Source organism: Corvus hawaiiensis, chromosome 2, assembly GCF_020740725.1.
Source record: "Corvus hawaiiensis isolate bCorHaw1 chromosome 2, bCorHaw1.pri.cur, whole genome shotgun sequence".
Lineage (NCBI taxonomy): Eukaryota > Metazoa > Chordata > Aves > Passeriformes > Corvidae > Corvus > Corvus hawaiiensis.
Window position 1 is genome coordinate 60,354,976 of NC_063214.1, and position 14,076 is coordinate 60,369,051.

The following is a 14,076-nucleotide window of genomic DNA, read 5'->3' on the forward strand; positions in this document are numbered from 1 at the left end:
TCTGCTGGATGAGGACTTTATAAGCTAAGGTGCTCCTGATACTCTTTTCTTTTTTTTTTAGTTACTTATAACCAAGAATTGTATCGACTCTGTTTTGCCTTTGAAAAGAATTGTCACTGCTGTTTGTGCTGTGGAAACATTCATGCTCTTTTTATTAGGGGTTTGAGACTAATGGAAGAAAATGATGAAACGGATTGCTGAGTTTCTAGTATTGCCAAGTTTAGATAGTTAGGTTTGTTAATTGATGTGGATTAAGTAGTTTTAAAAATTGTATACCAAGATGGGACTGCAGTTCTTTTAGCTAAAAAAAAAAAAAAAATAATGTAAGGAGAATAAGGATGAACACAAAGCTCAGAGGAAAAAATAAGCCAGAACAGCTCAGTGCATAATTTGTGCTATGTAACTGGTGACCACTGGTGTCTTGCTTTGAAACTGGTGACCACTGGTGTCAGTGCCCTTAAAAAATGCAAAAGGGAATAGAAAAACTTGCATATTATGTAGATCTCGACTGAAAAGCTTGTTATTCATCCCAGTCTATCTCTTACTTTAAAAAAAATAAACTGCTAAAATCCAGAAGCTTTAGGAGTTATCGGATGGAAGAGAATAGGTGTAGAAATTCAGTGATTGTGTTTATCAATAACTGTATTATTTGTTGGAATATGAGATTGAAAAGCAAATATTTTTGCATTGTTTGAAATTCATATGGAGTATGTGATCTGTTCTAAGGGCTGTGGGGCCTGATTCAGATATTTGTGTCATGCTGATTTTCTGTTCTGGTTTGGATGATCCCCCATGTTATTTAAGGTTTTTGGATGTTGCACAAATGAATCTTACATTGCATTCCAGCATCAAAACAAGCTGTTAAATTATTTTATTTGTACTAATAGTTTTTGTCCTTTAGGGGTTAATATAATCAGTTCAAATAATAAACTATGTAATAGAAAGCGTACTTATTAATTAATAAATCCCATTGAACCTGAGGCTTAATGCATGGAAGTCCATCTGAAGCGTGATGAACAAATATTTTCCTTAACTTTTTAATGGATACTTGATAATTCTTGCAGTCCTAGATAGATCTAGGAAAAGCATTCTTAAGATACTTGTATGTGATTAGTTATTTCTGTGCTGTATCTAGGCAGCATGAATTTCAAAGCTTCTGACAAATGCCTATTATTTCTAGATATTTGGAGCCCATTTTTCCCTGGAGGAAAAGAAATAGTGATGTAGCCAGAGAAGAATTTTCTCTTGGAATTTACTCATAGCTGTCTAAAAGTTCACTGAGATTCAATATTACAACTGCTTATCAGTGTGTTTTTTTTTTTTTGTCAGAATGACTCTCTAAGGAATATTAGCAAGACAGAGGGAAATGTGAATTGGTTGACACAGAATTGATTATATTTGTTCTTTGAACTTCATCTATCTCTTGTAACAATGAAACTCAAAAATAGGAATCTAGATACCTTCCTTGAGGATTTTGATTTCTCATAACTTTGACTTTTGAGTAGTTGTTGAAGCTATTTATATATTTAAGGTTTTTATTAATGTAAGTTCAGTTGAAGACACATGTACTTCAAGAGATTTTATTGAAGTCACTGGGGTTGCACATGTTGTGTTGTATCTCTTCTAATGTATTTGCAGTATAGTGTGTTCTTTATCATTAATGTGGCCATTAGTTTATGAAAACTAGAAGAGATGTCAGCTTAAAAAAAGTCTTTGTTTAAAACCTTATTTTATAATACATAATATAGAAATGTAATATGAAATGCCCAGGACAGTTTCAGTCTTTGGTCCAGTTTAAATAATTCACTGTCTTTAGTGGGTCCCAAGTAACTCTGTGTTTACTTGACAACTAGGGAGGAGCAATTTTGTCTCATTAATTCTTCTTACGGATTTAAGTTAATATAACTCAACACTTAAATGCCGCAATAACAAACTCAACCGATCAAAAAAATCCCTCATGCTAATATTCATGCTTCTAGAGTGGTTATGTTACTTGCTTTCTTGCTCTTTTGGCTTATGTAGTAGTCTTGCTATGTGCTTTCTTCAAACCCGTGTGTCCCAAAGCATCCTGATGAAAATCTCTTGAAGTCAATCAAAATAGTGTCCCTGAACATTACTTGCTGTCTTTGCGCTTTTTGGAACTTGCTGTTTGAATCTTCTGTGTCTGTTCACACTTTGTTTTTTCATGTCTTTTGGTGTTTCCTAGGTCTTGCAGATAGATGGAAGAAAATTCACACGTTTCCTGTAGCTGTCTCTTTGCTCTTCAGTTTCAAAACAAGTAGTTATAAATAAAAAATACAGTTATTGCACTGTATCAGTTGGATAAGAATTTAACATCTTCACTAAGTGTTTTACACTCTTGAAATTAAGGCTTTAGGATGGAAAGCTTTTTATGAGATAACTTAATTCTGCTGTATATAAGTTTTTAGTAACAAATCAATTATAGACAGTTCCTGACAGTGCAGGCATGGTGTATGCCTGGAAGAGATTGTTGGCAAGTAGAGAGAGGCTTCCTCTAAATTGGGAAATACGAAATTGTGACACATGTGTAAACAAGAAAGTTTACTGATTTGATAATCAGGTGTCAGAATGATATGTTAAATAGTTACCTAATAGGCTGGTGGCACATTGTGCATCACTGAATGTTTGATAGTTCCTGTAAAGAAAAAGCCTGTTTTTCCAAAAAGTAGTACACAGGTCTCTGAAATGAAGCTTCAGTGTCTTATAAGGAAGTACCACTGTTACTCACTTTTTAAAAAATAGGCAGGAAGAGAGGAAGGTGGTCCAGTCCACCAGTTGCTAGCCCTGTTTCTGCATCTCAGAAGTTGGCACACTGGAACATATTGCAGTGTATTCTTTTGTAGCTGCTTTCTGCTAGCTGACCCTGCTGTGAGCAGTGGGGTTTGGACTAGGTGGTCTCCAGAGATCCCTTCCAGCCTCAGCTAGTTGGTGATCCTGTGAGAAATTCAGTATACTTCTATACATTTTTCTTTTAAACTGTATTACTTACAAAGCCAGGAGATAAGATACTTGTTTGGTGATTCTATTTTTTTTTTTTTAATGAACATAGAAATTGGGACCAATTGGATTGTAAATTGGTGGTGCTTCACTAAAACAGATAATGTTCTTCCTCAGTCACAGAACTGAAACCAGAAACCTTAAGTATCTTAGGTTGATGTATGGACTGCAAACCAGAGTTTTATTAATCCTCTTAAGTTTGCAGTTAATTATTGGTTTTCTAGAACACCTTTAACTTATTCCTGACACACACCTCTATTTTATTTTGATTTTTTCTCCCCCCCCACCCCCCCCCCGCCTTGGAACATTTTTCATGAAACTTTATATAGGTACTGATGTAAATTCCAGTGCTGCCTTATTTCAAACAGATTACTTCCTTCCTAAGGTCCCTTTACCTTTCTCTGTTTGCTGTCTGTACCTTTGCCTTTCTCCCTGACCTGATTTATTTAAAGGCTTTGGATGGGATGTTTTGGGAAGGTGAAAGGAAAGATGGTGTGGTGAATTCACTGTAGTATTTTGTCTCTCAAGCCCATGGTTGTGGTGCTGTTTATTATCCATATTTAGTTTATTGTAATACATTATACAATTGTAAGTTTAACTTAAAAGTAGTGAGTTACAGGAAGTTACAGAATTTGTGTTTTATGTAACACAAATAATAAAAAAAAGTTTGCCATCATAACACATAATATATCAAACTATGTGTTATGGTGAACATTAATTTTTAATGAATTTACTACCCTGTGGTTTGAGAGAGAGAACATCTAGCTTTCTTTAAAATTTCTAGAAGGACCATGAAAAAACTTACTGTTCCTTCTGCAATCTGTAACTAATGCTTGCCTGTTTTACCCTTTGTTGGGTTATAGCCATATCATGTCCCCTTCTCTGGCTCCTACAGTCTTGGAATCTACAGTGCTATTGGCAAAGCTGTTATGAGCTCAAACTGTTGGGATTGAGGGATTTTTAATTTTGTTATGAGTATTTTTGGGGAGATGCCTAAGGAATGAAAGTCTTGGTTTTGTTCCCATGTTTGAATTCCTTTTCACTGGTGTTTGTAGAAGGGAACAGAAACTTGAAGTAAAGAGTTGTGAAGTTTGACAGATTATGGCAGAGAATCTGCTGTTGTCTGTCAGCAGTTCCACTTTTTGTGGTACACTGTTAACCCGTTGCTTTTGGGCAGAAACCTACAAGCTTTTGGACAGCTGACAGCTTGTGCAGGTCCAATATTCCTTCCAGAGGAAGTAGCAGCTGGGTAGGCAGGATTCACACAAGGGGAGGGACATCCATTGTATTTGTTGTACACATCTCTGACTCTCAAGGGTTCACTAGGTCTAATGAGGTACTTCGGATATACTGTTTCTGGATATTCTAGCACTGGACAGTTTCTGTTCATCACTATCTCATTTTGTGTCTTCTGATCTGGTAGAGAATGTGGCATAAATGCATGATGGAGTGAAAGTGACATGCTCAGACTGTTGTTAGACCAGTAATTCAGAACTTGTTAGGTCTTCGTGTGGGTTTACTTTGGCCAGTAAGCAGACCAGAGTGAGTTCGTTGGAGCCAAGGAAATGGAATATGCTTTTGAACCATTGTTCAGGTTTATTCAAACTGTTCTTTTCCTATTTGCTGAATTGCTAATTGACTTTGGTAGATAACTTGAGGGAAAACAAAGGTGGAAGAATTGGCAGCTGCATGTCCCTCTTCAAATGCCCTATTGTGAACCTGTTGATTATCTTTTCATGAACTTCTGTGAAACTTTTTCAAAAAGCGTGGATGTTGAGAATTAAAAGAAACAGGAGAGGGAGGTATTGGTAAGTCTGTCTTCCCTTTGCCAGGTTCTGTATTTTGGGAACTGATAACTACAACAGTAGTTATACAAATGCTAAATGTGTTTTCCCACGGTGTGTTTTTAAGATGTATTTGTGTTATGGCTGACAAACTGCTACTGTTGCAAATGTCATCCTGAATGTGCCTTGGTGAAAAGGAAAGCAAGTCTAAGCATCAAGTCAGCATGAGAAGCAACCAATAATTCTAGCTTCCTAATTAAGTTAAATTACCTGACAAATCAGATGCTAAAATGTTTTCTGAGGTTGTAAACTACCTGAAAATTGTAGGAAGGCACTTCTTTAGGTACACAGCATAGTAACTGGGGAAGACTCAACAAAACTGCTTGAGTTATAGCTGATTCTTAATTTCATGCTGTCTCTTGCATCTAACACAGGCTAGTCTCCCTTAATATTTTTCTAAAATGCACTTGTACTGGTGGTCTCAAAAGAAGAATGCTCCTGAAACTGGAACAAGGATTCCTCAAACTGGGCACTCAAAACCATTTGCAGTTGGAGAAAATACTCAAAACGTTTGTCGGTACTTTGGTTGGTTGAGGAAGAGATTTCTAAAATGTTGGGTACATAAAAACTGGGAACTTAATGTTCTTCTCTCCCAATATGAGCAATTAAAACTAGTGTGGGAAAGAACAATATTAATTATATCTATTGCAAAATATCCTTGACAGGGCCTAATCTCTTGTAAGTACTTGATTGCCAGCTCTGGTAAGTGCTAATGTGTTCACTGATCATCCCAAAAAAATGCATGTAGAAATTCAGAATTAAAAATACATGAAAATTATGAGCTGTAAATTCAGCTGATCAGGCTCTTTGAAATACAACACAAATAAATGCGTGTTGGTTGGAAATTTTAAAGACTGAAAGCTGTCTTTCTGAGAAACCCCCTGCTTTGATTGTTCAAACTTTGATACAATCTGATTTTTTAAACGTCCACTGTAAATTCTTGTGCCTTTTTTCGTTTGTTTTATTGGATGCCTCTGTCAGAAAAGTTTTGGTTTCAGGGTACCTGTGATGCTTTTAAAATTTTTTTTTTTGCACAGTGTTGCCAAATGTTTTATAATGTCCTTCATTCAGCCTAAAATAGTAACATGGAAGCAATAACAAAAAATGTTTTGCCAGTTTTATGTATTACTTAGGATGGATTTTAACATTAGCTCTCTTGTCAAGCATAGCAGTCACTGCTCCTTATTAATATTCTCACCAGTAGATACTGTTATGTGATATTAGAATGGTTCTTAAATATTTGGCAAATAGGATGGCATTGAGCAACTTGCATTGGAGTAGTGTTTAAAAACGAAATAAAAACCATATAGACTTGCATCAGACCATGAAAGAAGCTGAATTCTACTTAAAAATAGCGTGGCTGATGCAATAGTCAGGCTAACGTTGAAGCCTAAGTTGTTGTACCCATAACACTGACTCCAATCCTGACAGTGGCTTCATAAATGAGTAAAGTTAATGCTTCAAGAGCATTGCATTCAGTGGAGTTCAATCCAGTCAGTGGCTCTGCTACAGGAGTAGTGTAGGATGTAGGAACTAGCCTTGAAAGATTTTATGTCCAAGTATGTTTGCCCCCTGGGTATTTTTGTTTAATATTTGAGAAACAAACAAAAAGTTCCATGAGTACTGGAGTTCAAAAAAAAAAAGTATGTCTGTGACTTTCGGGGGTTTCTGTCAAAAGTCTTGTTGACTGTGGCACTGCAGTTACCCTTTTTCTATTGCCATGCTGCTCTTCCCTTTGCCCCTAGTATTTCAGTTCTTCTCATATCTCTTTCGTGTGTTCCCCCTTATAGTTTCCCTTTTGCTTTGTGTTATGGCTTGCTGACTGTCTGAAAAGAAACCCTGTGGGGGCTGCTGCTCTCTCCGCTTGGGGTGTACTACCTGGATGGTGGTTGTCCATCAGAATGATGAGTAATGTTGGGAATGCCTCTTGCTGTTCCTTGCCTCATACTTGTGGAGGAAGAAATAGGGCCATCCTCTCCGTAGGTCTGTTCTTCTGTTCTTTGAGGTGAGACACTGGATTTAAAATGAACAGTGACTTCAGAAGTGGTTTTGTGGTGAATGTGCAGCAGAAATACCTTTTTTCTTGCATTATTTTGGGTTTGTTTTGTGTTTAAAGACCCAGTCAGAATTGTGATTGAGCTGTGTGTAGTGGGCAGTAATCTTGTTGAGTATGAGAGGTTTATCATTGCAAACCATTTAAATGTAGTAACTAGAAATTTGCAAGTCCATGGAGTTACAGACTGTGTGTAAATGAAATAAATCTCTGTTAACTTTGTCCTTTCTGAACAAAATTAATGATTCTAATCAAACATGGCGATGAGTTAATTGTTACACTAGCTATGAGCCCTCTTTTCCTGTAACTTGCAGGTTTCTGTGTTTGCTGCTAGCTCCAATTCTGAAACAGGTTATTAAGTTTGTTTGAATTTGGCTTCCTCATAGTAACTCTGGTTCCTCCCTTTGAATTGTGTACTTTGCCTGGGCCACGGGGAGATGGATTACTGATGTCCTTGTTCATAGTATCATGTTTTTACATCAGACTAACTTTGGATTCACTACATATTCATGCTTCAAATGAATGAGTAGTGGTAGTTTGAATCTGCCTTAAGATAATTGGAAAACAGGGTAGCCAGATGATACTGGCTTTTCTGATTGCAAGCTGCTGCACAGGCATAGTTTTTTTACATTATTATTTAGGAGACTGCTCAGAATAAGCATTTGCTCTGATGTAAGTTGTGAAGAAGAGGAAAGGAAGATGTGTTAATGCATGCTGGGGAACAGAGTGGGAAAAAAAGATGGATTGGTAGTGTGTAAGAAGAATGTTAAGGTTTACATTTTGTCTCTTAACTTTTCCTTTAAAATACTTAAGTTTTGTCACAAATGTCTTTTACCACTGTTACTAAGCTGCATTAAGATCACAGAGCTGTAGAATGATTTGTGTTGCAAGGGACCTTAAAGATAATCTAGTTCCAATGCCTGTCATATATTTGCATACATTTTTTTTAGTCTGTACTTAGTATTGTTTTGCTGCGGTTAAAGAACTCTAGATATAGTGGAGTTCAAAAATCTGTGCTATCCAGTTAATGATTCATTTCCTTAAAGGCCAAGGTTATCATGGTGAAATTATTGGCTCTTTGAGAACAGTCTGCCACATGCTCCTAACAGGTGATCAAGTGATTCCACTGGAGTTGTGGAATTGTACCCTTCCCCATGTCCTCCCCTGCCCCAGTGCTCTCTGCCCCTGCTTTGGAGATGGAAAACATCTTCCAAGTAACTTTTTAAATGCAGAATATGTTTTATTGCACATTATTGTAATTAACTGTAGTAACTATGAAAGCAAATTATTACTTGATTGTGGTTGTGAGCGACTTGGTATTTTAGTGCTCTTTGGTTTTTCTGTGGCACCTCTTTTTTCTGTCTATGTATTTTACATGTACAAGAGAGAAAATAGTGAAAATATTGAGTCATGATATATTGCTGGGAAAGCAGACCTTTAGCATGGGTTGAAGATGCCATGTTTCTGAAACCTGCATTCAGTTCATCTGGGGAAAAATGTTTAATGCTGTATTGCAGTGTGACATTGTGAGCTTGCCCGAATACTTCCTATAACTTCTCTTCAACAAAGTTGTGCAGTTGCCTATGCAAGTACTGTTAGAATGCATATTTTTGAGTAGCACGTATAATTCTTTTGTCAGGCAGGATGCTCAGATATATATATATATACACACACACGCTTTATTTTTAAAAATAGAATGGAAGAAATTGGCTGGTAAATAGAAATTCTGTGACTTGGAAGAAGGCCATTCAAAGATGGGCCAGCTAGACTGTTACAGTAAGTTGCATCTTGAAGTATGAAGTATGTAGTTGTGTTTCTATTGGACTGAAGTCTACAATAAAAACAGTTAAGAAATAAAATAATAGAAATTCCTTGATGTTCACATGTAAAATGCGGAAAGTTATATAGTGTTTGGCCATCAAAAAAAGGAGGAGGGAAAAAGTAGTTATGCAATATTAAACTCTGGTCTAGTTTGCAAAATGTTTATGGGGATTTCAGTTATGCAGATACTAAAGTATGAATTAAGAATGATTTGAAACTTGGGGAAATGGCTGTTTGGAAGAGTACACTTAGGAAATACAGACTCATTCTTAGTTGCATTCTGTAGAATGTAATGCTTAACTGCATCCTCTAGGAGGAGGGCTTTTGAACACATGCCAGTAGTTAGGGACTTTCACTTTTTAGGGATCTCTGCAGTTTTCTTTATGTTGACTGTGTCAAGCTTTGCTACATGCACTATGCTTTCCTATAGGTACGTTTTGGTAAACTAGAAGATGGAGTTGGACTTAATTTAAGAATGTGTAGAAGTAACAGCAGCATGGATGCTTGTGAGTTTTTTTTTTTAGGTGGCTAAAAAGCTACTGAGTAGAAAATACTATACTTTGCATATAATATACAGCTAAAACCTGATAACTTCAAATGCAGATTACTTTTCAGTCCTGCTGCAAACCTATCTTAGAATCTTGCTTTAAAAAGAAAATGGAGGGAAAGGAAACATGTCAGACTTATATAGAAGAATTGTTCTTAGGATCTGCCTGATTTTAGGATTAGGTAGAAGCATTTTATTAGGTGTAACAACTCTTCTGCGGAAACACTGACATTTACGTTTATTTCGTACAGAAATCAGAGATCAGGCAACTAATTCCATGCTAAAAGCGTCATGTCAGGAATATCTCCAATGTATGTTGTCAGACTTGTTTCAAAATAAACTGTGCATGTTGTAGATATTAACCATATACAGAAATGGTCAGTAATGATTCAAAAGGGGGTATTTTTTTCAAGAGGGTTCATAAGTCTTTTCCAACCCTAATGATTCTGTGATACAATCTTGCTTGTTTGCCTGTGTGCGTGGGAAGCTCTTTTTTATCTGCCCTGGATTGTGGTTATTTTTATCAATGAAATCTTGACTCAAATGAAGGAAAGAGGGCCCTGTGAGATTCAGTGTATGGTTAAACACTCTGCAGCCCAAGATCAGTCAGTGGGGTAAGTTGCTATTTTGGTACAGTTGTTTGATGTCTGTCTTTTTCCCTGTTCTGAATAATTTTTGTGAAAACAGTGTGCCTAGCCTGGAAATAGATCTTTGTGTTTTTGTATGTATTCTTTTATGTATGACTTGATACTGTTTTTTTTTCTTGCACACAACCTAAACAAAGTGCTAATATTTCAACAGATACAGAATGACAGTCAAACACTGCACACTGGTATGCCTGTGAAGAGGCACTGCCAAAGTTAATTGTGTCTAGTGCAAAAGCTTGGAGTTCTGGCTGATCAAAGCAGGTAGGTGTGAAGGTGCTTGCATGGAGTGAAGATAAGGGGACAACTCAATGCAAATAGTTTTACATAAGCAGAACAAAATAATGCATTTCAAATGGCCTTTACCTCAGCTGACTGAAACATTTTTTTATTATAAAACTTGTGATGGTCTTATTCCAAGCGGTTTTGGAAAAAAACTACACAATTTTAATTTAATTGTGAAACGTGGGTGAATTGAGGCAGTAGTCCAATAAGGAAAGTTAAGTCAGCAAATCTTCAGAAAGCATTTAATTAGCTAATTAAAGACAGCATATTTTGTATGGTTGTAACAGTACAAGACATTTTAGAATGCTTTTTTCATGTACTGTTACCACATACTAGGTAAAAATAAAAAAAATGTAATTCTGATCTAAAACATCACTGACTGCACATGAGACTTCTTAAACTTGTATCTTGAACCCAAAGAGTCAGCCTGTATTACAGAGGTATCATGGTGTGCGTGCACATCATTTGCAAGTCATGACTGAATCAGTTTGTCTCCACTGTCAGCTGCTCATGTTAGACAAAAATAAGCCTCCATTGCTTCACAGACTTACTAATGCTGAAGAACTAACACAGCTTACAGTACCATTTGATGATCACTTTGTGTCTGAGCAGTAACAGTTAGAAAACTCAGTCCAGTTTTGGCATTAGAGTTCTTACTGCTTCTGAAAATGAAGAATGGCTCAAGCCTGTTGCTCTGAGTGCATGCTGAATTTGTAAACTCTAGAGTGAGGAAACCCTTTGTAGAAGTCAGGATTTGGTATGGAAAGTAATATAAGTGCTCAAATATGAAATCCAAGTTTTGAGCACTTTGCAAAATAAAACTTTGTGAAACTGATGACTTAACCCCAGGTAATTTGTTTAGCTTTTATTTATTGGTGCATCCACATTGCCCTTTACTAACATTAATCTATTAAATATTCATATTGGAGTAAATATTACATGGAAGGGGGATTTCTCTGCTGTGTTTGAGTTCTCAGACGCCAGAGGGAAGTCGTGAAGTGTCAAAACCTACAGAGAAAAGCCTTGAGCTATTCTCATCTGGAAATTCAGATAGAACCTCACCCTACCTCCAAAAAAAAACCCACCAAAAAACCCACCCAACCCCCCACAAAATCAAAGCATCCAGTCTGGTGTGGCTGTTGGAACAGCACTGAAATAACTCCTCTTAACATTCCTTGTGTGCGGTATTTCAGCTTCCGGATTCTACAGATAGACAGTGTAGAAGACTGACCAGAGCAGTATAGAAATTATGTGAAGATTGAAAACTCAGAAATGGTACTTTAAAAAAAATTGTGTAAGAAATTTGTTACCTAATTGTATGTAAATAGAATGAAATTATATTAAGCAAGCCATATATCAAGAGCTAAAAAGCAAACTACAAAAGCCACTATTAACATTAAGAAACTACAGGCTTTATGTATTTTTTTCAAGTAAGTTCAAGATATACAGAAATACTGTAACCTTTATTTCTGTAGTTGGCTTTCTTAAGCTGAAAAAAGCAAACAAATGGTCATCATATGATGTCTTAAAAAAACTTTCTTATTTTTTTTTAAATATTGGCTCATGCACTCTGCCCAGAAGCATAGTATATCCCTAAGACTGAAAGGAGGTCTGTTTTTTATGTCAGAAATGTATGTTAGTGCCAGTAGAGTCTGTTAATCTGATTAAAATGTGGTTTAGTTAGGCCAAAAAAGGTTTGCTCTCCACTGTATTTGGCATAAAAGCTGACAAGAAATAACAAGCATGTTAATGAAGACATTTAAAAATATTCTTGCAATGTAAACAGTTTTAAAAAGGAAAAAGTAATTATAACATTGTTTAGCAAATACCCATTTCTTTAATCGTATAAAATTGATGCATCTATTAATAGGAATTATTTTTACAAGGTAGTATTTTCTATAATCAACCAATCATGCAATTTTATACCTCTAGTGTTTTCCTGTTGTTGTATATGTGCCAAGAAATACTGGCTCTGTTTCTCAAATGTGTGGTGTTGTGATAGCTATATATAATTTTGGAATTCTGTGTCATTCTGAGTTCAGAAAAGCCAGGGCTATTTGCCCCTCCTAAACTAAGAGTTTATGGAGGGTCTTTCAGGGATTGGTACCTGCACCAGTCTTAAGGGGGTATTGTCTGATGCCTTGTCTGATAATCTATAGACAATGCTATGACCTTCTGGGTTTTAGTAGGCCTTTAAAGAACTTGAGCACAAAATATTTCTGGAGAGAGGCCAAATACTTTAAAACACATTCTGAAATTTAGAAAGTCAAGATTCTTACCATTCTACTTGTTGGCATATTTAACTTTTAATGACAGGTTGCATGATAATCTTAAAAATAACACTTCGACCAAAGATGTTGCTACCTTTTCTCTCCATCTTTGGACTAAATAACATTATCTGGTGTAGCTGTTATAATGCTCAATGACTTCTACCCTTCTCTCCAATCAAGTCTCCTCTTCCTGTTCCCCCCCAAAAAAGCCTTAAACCAAGAAGTTCTAGAAACCTAATATTTTTTTGTAGTGTCAGTAGCTTGGAATATAAATAGCCTTATATCACTTCTCTTCATACTGTAATACATGTGCTGTGTTGGTGCTAGTTTGCGGGAAAAACATGTTTTACTAAAATTTGCTATTCTTGTAATGTTTATTTTAAATAACAGTTCGACTGGATGCTGGCGTGTAGATCCTGTGGTGGGTTTGCAGCCTGCACTTACTTCTAGAGGTGTAGTTAATGGCAGCAGAACAACAACTACTTAACCCAGATTAGGAGCTGCAAATGCTCCACATGGGTGGTTGCGCCTTACATCTAAGATAATTGCATAACGCTTTAAAATTTCAGTTTGAGGGTTGAGAAGTACTTGACCTGACTGCAGGTAACATGAATCAGGTACGGCAATTTGTCCTATTTTCCATGTTGTTTCACTTGGATCCTGCTGTTGTTGGAGTTGCCTTATTAGAAATATGAAAAGTATTGTTGCTTATATTCTATACCATTGACCAAATATGGAGATTCAATTTTTTGCTTGTTTTGCAGATGGTATCCTGTAGAATTTACTCACAATTGTTTAAACTTTCCATTTCTTGACTATTGAGCTTCTGCTCACTGATGCAGAAGAATGTAGATCACTCCTTACTGACTCATGAATTGGCTGTGAAACATTCCCTATAGAGAAGGAAGAAAGCACTAAAGGGAATTTTCCTCCCACTGTATTTATCGACAGTCAGGGCACTATGGAAAGACATTGCAGAGATTCCTCTCTTTGCCTAAAGAAGATGAAGATACTGATTACAGGATTCCTTACCATCTTCCAAATGCTCACAAACAGAGCTAGTAGTGCTTTCCTGACTTCATCTGTATCTGTAGATTACCAGCATGTTTTTCTTGCATCATCATGGCCATAATTTATTTCTGCTTCAGCCCAAAGGATCCCATCAGAGCCTGCCCTTGAAGTAAATCAACAAACTACAGTACAGTGACTGAGAAGAGCTGTTGGATATTCAGCTGCTTAAGCTGACTTAACATCCCATCTAGGTAGTACAGATCACTTCTGGTGATTGATGTGAGCCAACAAAAGAACTTTTCCCAAAATTCCTGTAAGAGGGATTCGGGTACTTTGGATAGTCTTTTCTAGACTTCTTTTTCATTCTTTTGAATCTTCATAAGGGCAGTGGAGTATTTATTAACAATTCTCATGTCAAAATGCAGAAAGATTTAGTTGTTTCAGCCTGAAATACGTATCTCTGTGTAGGAATCAATCAGGCTAGTGTTTTTGGTAGCTAGAACACAAAAATTACCAACCTCATTTATTCTTTACAGTTTAAGACAAGTCTGCTCAAGGGAAGAATTATGTATGAAAGGATGAA

The 14,076-nt window shown here is 36.4% G+C and overlaps 1 protein-coding gene across 5 annotated transcripts in view; it reads left to right on the forward strand.

Moving 5' to 3' along the window:
* Positions 1–14,076, forward strand: part of TSC22D1 (TSC22 domain family member 1) — a 92,967-nt gene that overhangs the window by 22,169 nt on the left and 56,722 nt on the right. For 2 of the 5 annotated variants that reach the window (XR_007201759.1, XR_007201760.1), the window contains exon 2: positions 10,085–10,191. The exons of the other annotated variants lie outside the window; for them this stretch is intronic. The gene's annotated coding sequence lies outside the window, so the exon portion shown is untranslated. The remainder of the gene's footprint in view (positions 1–10,084; positions 10,192–14,076) is intronic. 5 annotated transcript variants of the gene reach the window in all.